This window comes from Triticum dicoccoides, chromosome 4B (genome assembly GCF_002162155.2).
Source record: "Triticum dicoccoides isolate Atlit2015 ecotype Zavitan chromosome 4B, WEW_v2.0, whole genome shotgun sequence".
NCBI classification, from domain to species: Eukaryota; Viridiplantae; Streptophyta; class Magnoliopsida; order Poales; family Poaceae; genus Triticum; species Triticum dicoccoides.
The window spans coordinates 682,368,723-682,379,452 of record NC_041387.1 but is presented as its reverse complement, the minus strand read 5'-3'; positions in this window follow the sequence as shown (position 1 = coordinate 682,379,452).

The window sequence follows — 10,730 nt, the reverse complement described above, 5'->3', positions numbered from 1 at the left end:
CCCCCTGGTACTCCGGTAAAATCCCGATTTCACCCGGAACGATTCCGATATGCAAATATAGGCTTCCAATATATCAATCTTTATGTCTCGACCATTTCGAGACTCCTCGTCATGTCCGTGATCACATCCGGGACTCCGAACAACCTTCGGTACATCAAAAACTATAAACTCATAATACAACTGTCATCGTAACGTTAAGCGTGCGGACCCTACGGGTTCGAGAACTATGTAGACATGACCTAGAACAGTTTCCGATCAATAACCAATAGCGGAACCTAGATGCTCATATTGGCTCCTACATATTCTACGAAGATCTTTTATCGTTCAAACCGCATAACAACATACCTTGTTCCCTTTGTCATCGGTATGTTACTTACTTGAGATTCGATCGTCGGTATCCAATACCTAGTTTAATCTCGTTACCGGCAAGTCTCTTTACTCGTTACGTAATGCATCATTCCGTAACTAACTCATTAGCTACATTGCTTGCAAGGCTTATAGTGATGTGCATTACCGAGAGGGCCCAGAGATACCTCTCCGACAATAGGAGTGACAAAACCTAATCTCGAAATACGCCAACTCAACATGTACCTTTGGAGACACCAGTAGAGCTCCTTTATAATCACCCAGTTACATTGTGACGTTTGGTAGCACACAAAGTGTTCCTCTGGTAAACGGGAGTTGCATAATCTCATAGTTATAGGAACTTTGTATAAGTCATGAAGAAAGCAATAACAACATACTAAACGATCAAGTGCTAAGCTAACGGAATGGGTCAAGTCAATCACATCATTCTCCTAATGATGTGATCCCATTAATCAAATGACAACACATGTCTATGGTTAGGGAACATAACCATCTTTGATCAATGAGCTAGTCAAGTAGAGACATACTAGTAACATTTAAGTTTGTCTATGTATTCACACATGTATCATGTTTCCGGTTAATACAATTATAACATGAATAATAAACATTTATCATGATATGAGGAAATAAATAATAACTTTATTATTGCCCCTAGGGCATATTTCCTTCAGTCTCCCACTTGCACTAGATTCAATAATCTAGATTACACAGTAATGATTCTAACACCCATGGAGTCTTGGTGCTGATCATGTTTTGCTCGTGGAAGAGGCTTAGTCAACGGGTCTGCAACATTCAGATCCGTATGTATCTTGCAAATCTCTATGTCTCCCACATGGACTTGGTCCCGGATGGAATTGAAGCGTCTTTTGATATGCTTGGTCCTCTTGTGAAATCTGGATTCCTTTGCCAAGGCAATTGCACCAGTATTGTCATAGAAGATCTTCATTGGTCCCGATGCACTAGGTATGACACCTAGATCGGAAATGAACTCCTTCATCCAGACTTCTTCATTTGCTGCTTCCGAAGCAGCTATTTACTCCGCTTCGCATGTAGATCCCGCCACGACGCTTTGTTTAGAACTGCACCAACTAATAGCTCCACCGTTCAATATAAACACATATCCGGTTTGCGATTTAGAATCGTCCGGATCAGTGTCAAAGCTTGCATCGACGTAACCATTTACGACTAGCTCTTTGTCACCTTCCTAAACGAGAAACATATCCTTAGTCCTTTTCAGGTATTTCAGGATATCCTTGACCGTTGTCCAGTGATCCACTCCTGGATTACTTTGGTACCTCCCTACTAAACTTATTGCTAAGCATACATCAGGTCTGGTACACAACATTGCATACATGATAGAGCCTATGGCTGAAGCATAGGGAACATCTTTCATTTTCTCTCTATCTTCTGCTGTGGTCGGGCATTGAGTCTGACTCAACTTCACACCTTGTAATACAGGCACGAACCCTTTCTTTGCCTGATCCATTTTGAACTTTTTCAAAACTTTATCAAGGTATGTGCTTTGTGAAAGTCCAATTAAGGGTCTTGATCTATCTCTATAGATCTTGATGCCCAATATGTAAGCAGCTTCACCGAGGTCTTTCATTGAAAAACTTTTATTCAAGTATCCCTTTATGCTATCCAGAAATTCTATATCATTTCCAATTAACAATATGTCATCTACATATAATATCAGAAATGCTACGGAGCTCCCACTCACTTTCTTGTAAATACATGCTTCTCCAAAAGTCTGTATAAAACCATATGCTTTGATCACACTATCAAAGCATTTATTCCAACTCCGAGATGCTTGTACCAGTCCATAAATGGATCGCTGGAGCTTGCACACTTTGTTAGCATCTTTTGGATCGACAAAACCTTCTGGTTGCATCATATACAACTCTTCTTCTAGAAATCCATTCAGGAACGCAGTTTTGACATCCATTTGCCATATTTCATAATCATAAAATGCGGCAATCACTAACATGATTCGGACAGACTTAAGCATCGCTATGGGTGAGAAAGTCTCATCATAGTCAACCCCTTGAACTTGTCGAAAACCTTTTGCAACAAGTCGAGCTTTGTAGATAGTTATATTACCATTAGAGTCAGTCTTCTTCTTGAAAATCTATTTATTCTCGATGGCTTGCCGGGCAAGTCAACCAAAGTCCATACTTTGTTCTCATACATGGATCCCATCTCAGATTTCATGGCCTCAAGCCATTTTGCGGAATCTGGGCTCATCATCGCTTCCTCATAGTTCGTAGGTTCGTCATGGTCAGGTAACATGACTTCCAGAATAGGATTACCGTACCACTCTGGTGCGGATCTTACTCTGGTTGACCTACGAGGTTCGGTAGTAACTTGATCTGAAGTTTCATGATCAATATCATTAGCTTCCTCACTGATTGGTGTAGTTGTCACAGGAACGATTTCTTGTGATGAACTACTTTCCAATAAGGGAGCAGATACAGTTACCTCATCAAGTTCTACTTTCCTCCCACTCACTTCTTTCGAGAGAAACTCCTTCTCTAGAAAGGATCTGAATTTAGCAACAAAAATCTTACCTTCAGATCTGTGATAGAAGGTGTACCAAATAGTCTCTTTTGGGTATCCTATGAAGACACATTTCTCCGATTTGGGTTCGAGCTTATCTGGTTGAAGTTTCTTCACATAAGCATCACAGCCCCAAACTTTAAGAAACGACAACTTTGGTTTCTTGCCAAACCATAGTTCATAAGGCGTCGTCTCAACGGATTTTGATGGTGCCCTATTTAATGTGAATGTGGCCGTATCTCAAGCATAACCCCAAAATGATAGCGGTAAATCAGTAAGAGACATCATAGATCGCACCATATCGAGTAAAGTATGATTACGACGTTCGGACACACCATTTCGTTGAGGTGTTCCGGGTGGCGTGAGTTGCAAAACTATTCCGCATTGTTTCAAATGTAAACCAAAATCGTAACTCAAATATTCTCCTCCACGATCAGGTCGTAGAAATTTTATTTTCTTGTTACAATGATTTTTCACTTCACTCTGAAATTCTTTGAACTTTTCAAATGTCTCAGACTTGTGTTTCATCAAGTAGATATACCCATATCTGCTCAAATCATCTGTGAATGTGAGAAAATAACGATACCCGCCGCGAGCTTCAATATTCATTGGACCACATACATCAGTATGTATGATTTCCAATAAATCAGTTGCTCGCCATAGTTCCGGAGAACGGCGTTTTAGTCATCTTGCCCATGAGGCACGGTTCACAAGTAACAAGTGATTCATAATCAAGTGATTCCAGAAGTCCATCAGTATGGAGTTTCTTCATGCGCTTTACACCGATATGACCTAAATGACAGTGCCACAAATAAGTTGCACTATCATTATCAACTCTGCATCTTTTGGCTTCAACATTATGCATATGTGTATCACTACTATCGAGATTCAATAAAAATAGACCACTCTTCAAGGGTGCATGACCATAAAAGATATTACTCATATAAATAGAACAACCATTATTCTCTGATTTAAATGAATAGCCGTCTCGCATCAAACAAGATCCAGATATAATGTTCATGCTTAACGCTGGCACCAAATAACAATTATTTAGGTCTAAAACTAATCCCGATGGTAAATGTAGAGGTAGCATGCTGACCGCGATCACATCGACTTTGGAACCATTTCCCACGCGCATCGTCACCTCATCCTTAGCCAATCTTCGCTTAATCCGTAGTCCCTGTTTCGAGTTGCAAATATTAGCAACAGAACCAATATCAAATACCTAGGTGCTACCGCGAGCATTAGTAAGGTACACATCAATAACTTGTATATCACATATACCTTTGTTCACTTTGCCATCCTTCTTATCCGCCAAATACTTGGGGCAGTTCCGCTTCCAGTGTCCAGTCTGTTTGCAGTAGAAGCACTCAGTCTCAGGCTTAGGTCCAAACTTGGGTTTCTTCTCTTGAGCAGCAACTTGTTTGCTGTTCTTCTTGAAGTTCCGCTTCTTCTTCCCTTTGCCCCTTTTCTTGAAACCAGTGGTCTTATTGACCATCAACACTTGATGCTCCTTCTTGATTTCTACCTCCGCAGCCTTTAGCATTGCAAAGAGCTCGGGAATAGTCTTGTCCATCCCTTGCATATTATAGTTCATCACGAAGCTCTTGTAGCTTGGTGGCAGTGATTGGAGAATTCTGTCAATGACACTATCATCAGGAAGATTAACTCCCAGTTGAATCAAGTGATTATTATACCCAGACATTTTGAGTATATGTTCACTGACAGAACTATTCTCCTCCATCTTACAGCTATAGAACTTATTGGAGACTTCATATGTCTCAATCCAGGCATTTGCTTGAAATATTAACTTCAACTCCTGGAACATCTCATATGCTCCATGACGTTCAAAACATCGTTGAAGACCCGGTTCCAAGCCGTAAAGCATGGCACACTAAACTATCGAGTAGTCATCGGCTTTGCTCTGCCAGACATTCTTAACGTCACCAGTTGCATCTGCAGCAGGCCTGGCACCCAGCGGTGCTTCCAGGACGTAATTCTTCTGTGCAGCAACGAGGATAATCCTCAGGTTACGGACCCAGTCCATGTAATTGGTACCATCATCTTTCAACTTAGCTTTCTCAAGGAACGCATTAAAATTCAATGGAACAACAGCACGAGCCATCTATCTACAATCAACACAGACATGCAAAATACTATCAGGTACTAAGTTCATGATAAATTTAATTTCAATTAATCATATTACTAAAGAACTCCCACTTAGATAAACATCTCTCTAGTCATCTAGGTGATCACGTGATCCAAATTAACTAAACCATGTCCGATCATCACGTGAGATGGAATAGTTTCAATGGTGAACATCACTATGTTGATCATATCTACTATATGATTCACGTTCGACCTTTCGGTCTCCGTGTTCCGAGGTCATATCTGTATATGCTAGGCTCGTCAAGTTTAACCTGAGTATTCCACGTGTGCAACTGTTTTGCACCCGTTGTATTTGAACGTAGAGCCTATCACACCCGATCATCACCTGGTGTCTCAGCACGAAGAACTTTCACAATGGTGCATACTCAGGAGAACACTTCTTGATAATTAGTGAGAGATCATCTTAAAATGCTATCGTCAATCAAAGCAAGATAAGATGCATAAAAGATAAACATCACATGCAATCAATATAAGTGATATGATATGGCCATCATCATCTTGTGCTTGTGATCTCCATCTCTGAAGCACCATCATGATCACCATCGTCACCGGCGCGATACCTTGATCTCCATCGTAGAATCGTTGTCGTTACGCCATCTATTGGTTCTATGACTATCGCTACCGCTTAGTGATAAAGTAAAGCAATTACAGGGCATTTGCATTTCATACAATAAAGCGACAACCATATGGCTCCTGCCAGTTGCCGATAACTTCGGTTACAAAACATGATAGTCTCATACAATAAAATATAGCATCACGTCTTGACCATATCACATCACAACATGCGCTGCAAAAACAAGTTAGACGTCCTCTACTTTGTTGTTGCAAGTTTTACGTGGCTGCTACGGGCTTAGCAAGAACCGTTCTTACCTACGCATTAAAACCACAACGATAGTTTGTCAAGTTGGTGCTGTTTTAACCTTCGCAAGGACTGGGCGTAGCCACACTCGGTTCAACTAAATTTGGAGAAACTGACACCCGCCAACCACCTGTGTGCAAAGCACGTCGGTAGAACCAGTCTCGCGTAAGCGTACGCGTAATGTCGGTCCGGGCCGCTTCATCCAACAATACCGCCAAACCAAAGTATGACATGCTGGTAAGCAGTACGACTTGTATCGCCCATAACTCACTGTTGTTCTACTCGTGCATATAACATCTACGCATAAAACCTAGGCTCGGATGCCACTGTTGGGGAACGTAGTAATTTCAAAAATTTCCTACGCACACGCAAGATCATGGTGATGCATAGCAACGAGAGGGGAGAGTGATGTCCACGTACCCTCGTAGACCGAAAGTGGAAGCGTTATAACAACACGGTTGATGTAGTCATACATCTTCATGATCCGACCGATCCAAGTACCGAACGTACGACACCTCCGAGTTCAGCACACGTTCAGCTCGATGACGATCCCCGGACTCGGACCCAGCAGGGTGTCAGGGAAGAGTTCCGTCAGCACAATGGCATGGTGATGATGAAGATGTTCTACCGACGCAGGGCTTCGCCTAAGTACCGCTACGATATGACTGAGGTGGAATATGGTGGAGGGGGGCACCGCACATGGCTAAGGAACGATCACGAAGATCAACTTGTGTGTTATGAGGTACCCCCTGCCCCCGTATATAAAGGAGGGTGGGGGGAGGTGCGGCCGGCCCCTAGGGGTGCACCTGGAGGAGTCCTACTCCCACCGGGGTGGGGTTCCGGTAACCCCCTGGTACTCCGGTAAAATCCAGATTTCACCCGGAACGATTCCGGTATCCAAATATAGGCTTCCAATATATCAATATTTATGTCTCGTCCATTTCGACACTCCTCGTCATGTCCGTGATCACATCCGGGACTCCGAACAACCTTCGGTACATCAAAAACTATAAACTCATAATACAACTGTCATCGTAACGTTAAGCGTGCGGACCCTACGGGTTTGAGAACTATGTAGACATGACCTAGAACATTTTCCGGTCAATAACCAATAGCGGAACCTGGATGCTCATATTGGCTCCTACATATTCTACAAAGATCTTTTATCGGTCAAACCGCATAACAACATACGTTGTTCCCTTTGTCATCAGTATGTTACTTGCTCGAGATTCGATCGTCGGTATCCAATACCTAGTTTAATCTCATTACCGGCAAGTCTCTTTACTTGTTACGTAATGCATCATTTCGTAACTAACTCATTAGCTACATTGCTTGCAAGGCTTATGGTGATGTGCATTACCGAGAGGGCCCAGAGATACCTCTCCGACAATCAGAATGACAAAACCTAATCTTGAAATACGCCAACTCAACATGTACCTTTGGAGACACCTGTAGAGCTCCTTTATAATCACCAGTTACGTTGTGACGTTTGGTAGCACACAAAGTGTTCCTCCAGTAAACAGGAGTTGCATAATCTCATAGTTATAGGAACTTTGTATAAGTCATGAAGAAAGCAATAGCAACATACTAAACGATCAAGTGCTAAGCTATCGGAATGGGTCAAGTCAATCACATCATTCTCCTAATGATGTGATCCCATTAATCAAATGACAACACATGTCTATGGTTAGGAAACATAACCATCTTTGATCAATGAGCTAGTCAAGTAGAGGCATACTAGTGACATTTAAGTTTGTCTATGTGTTCACACATGTATCAAGTTTCCGGTTAATACAATTATAGCATGAATAATAAACATTTATCATGATATGAGGAAATAAGTAATAATTTTATTATTGCCTCTAGGGCATATTTCCTTCAATTTCGTCCGCGGGCTCGGGTTCCCCCTCCACCCTTTTGTTCGCGGCATCATGTATTACTATGGGATTGATTTTCACGATCTATCCCCTAATTCCTTCCTCAACATCTCGATGTTTATCGTCGTGTGCGAGGCCTTTCTCCACGTCTCGCCGCACTTTGGGCTATGGCTCAAGATCTTCAACTTGAAGCCCAAAGTGGTGAATGGCGAACATGCCGAGTGCGGAGGTGCCATGGTGAGCAGGATGCCCAAGGTTACATGGACGACGTGTACTTTCAACGACTCCGTCAAGGAGTGGCAACAATAGTGGTTCTAAGAAGGGCGTGAACTGGTCATCGTCCGACGAACTGTCAGTGATCCAGGCGCGCGTCAAAGGTATGGAGGACAAGGCCGTCAGACTTGTTGACGTGGTCCAGGTGATGCTGGTCCGCCTGATCCTTCCTTGTCATCTCAAAGGCTGTGACTTGTGGGAGTACGACCCGGCCGAGCACCGGACCCTGCGGGAGCTTTTCGTCTCCTCGCACAAGGACATCTGGAAGGTGCTATTTAAGTCCGGCAAACCATGGCCGGACTCGGCCGCAGACCGCGGGAACCAATTGTCCCACCCCGCCAGTCCGGTAAGTCGTCATCATATCTTGGCTATTCGCATGTTTCATTGATATGTCCTGAAGGAGATGTTTTTTTAACGTGTCTTTCCACAGTTGCCTTTAGGAATGGATGAAGGTGGCGGAGCGGATTCATTGTCCGGCCCCGCTGCCGGAAGAACCGGCGGGACCTCTTCTGACGAAGATGCTGGTTGCTACGTCTTGAGCTTGCGTTGGTTTTCCTCGAAGAGGAGAGGGTGATGCAGCAAGTGTAGCGTAAGTATTTCCCTCAGTTTTGAGAACCAAGGTATCAATCCAGTAGGAGGCTCCTCAAAAGTCCCATGCACCTACACAAACAAACTGAGAACTCGCAACCAACACAATAAAGGGGTTGTCAATCCCTTCACGACCACTTGCGAAAGTGAGATCTGATAGGGATAGTATGATAAGATAAATATATTTTTGGTATTTTGTAATATAGATGCAAAAAGTAAAGATGCAAATAAAAGTAGATTGAAAGCAAATATGATAAGAGATAGACCCGGGGGCCATAGGTTTCACTAGAGTCTTCTCTCAAGATAGCATAAGTATTACGATGGGTGAAAAAATTACTGTCAAGCAATTGATAGAAAAGCGCATAGTTATGAGATTATCTAGGCATGATCATGTATATAGGCATCACGTCCATAACAAGTAGACCGACTCCTGCCTGCATCTACCACTATTACTCCACACATCGACCGACTCCTACCTGCATCTAGAGTATAAAGCTCATAAGAACAGAGTAACACATTAAGCAAGATGACATGATGTAGAGGGATAAACTCATGCAATATGATATAAACCCCATCTTGTTATCCTCGATGGAAACAATACAATACGTGTCTTGCAACCCTTTCTGTCACTGGGTAAGAACACCGCAAGATTGAACCCAAAGCTAAGCACTTCTCCCATGGCAAGAAAGATCAATCTAGTAGGCCAAACCAAACTGATAATTTGAAGAGACTTGCAAAGATAACTCAATCATACATGAAAGAATTTAGAGAAGATTCAATTATTATCCATAGATAAATCTGATCATAAACCCACAATTCATCGGATCTCGACAAGCATACCGCAAAAAGAGATTACATCGAATAGATCTCCACAAGAGAGGGGGAGAACATTGTATTGAGATCCAAAAAGAGAGAAGAAGCCATCTAGCTAATAACTATGGACCCGTAGGTCTGTGGTAAACTACTCACAACTCATCAGAGGGGCAAGGATGTTGATGTAGAAGCCCTCCATGGTCGATTCCCCCCCGGCAGAGTGCCGGCGAAGGCTCCAAGATGAGATTTCGTGGATACAGAAGGTTACGGCGGTGGAAATTGTGTTTCGTGGTGCTCCTCGGATGTTTTCGGGGCACATAGGTATATATAGGAGGAAGAAGTACGTCGGTGGCCGCCCGAGGGGCCCACGAGACAGGGGGGCGCACCCTACAGGGGGGGGGGTGGCCCCCTATCTCGTGGGGCCCTCGGGAGCTTCTTGACTTGCACTCCAAGCTGTCCGGATCACGTTCGTTCCAAAAAATCACGCTCCCGAAGGTTTCATTCCGTTTGGACTCCGTTTGATATTCCTTTTCTTCGAAATACTGAAATAGGCAAAAAAATAGCAATATGGGCTGGGCCTCCGGTTAGTAGGTTAGTCCCAAAACTGATATAAATGTGTAAAATAAAGCCCATAAACATCCAAAAGCGGTAATATAATAGCATGGAACAATCAAAAATTATAGATACGTTGGAGACGTATCAAGCATCCCCAAGCTTAATTCCTTCTCGTCCTTGAGTAGGTAAATGATAAAAAAGAATTTTTTGATGTGGAATGCTACCTAGCATAATTCTCAATGTAATTTTCTTTATTGTGGCATGAATGTTCAGATTCAAATGATTCAAAATAAAAGCTTATAAAACATAAAAATAATAATGCTTCAAAGCATACTAACAAATAATCATGTCCTATCAAAATAACATAGCCAAAGAAAGCTTATCCCTACAAAATCATATAGTTAGGCCATGCTTCATTTTCATTACACAAAATACTCCCATCATGCACAACCCCGATGATGAGCCGAGCAATTGTTTCATACTTTTTAACGTGCTTCAGCTTTTTCAACTCTTACGCAATACATGAGCGCAAGCCATGGACATAACACTATGGGGGTATATGGTGGTTGTGGGGACAAAAAGGGAGAAGATAGTCTCACATCAACTAGGCATATTAACGGGTTATATGGAGATGCCCATTAATAGATATCAATGTGAGTGAGTGATACGTCTCC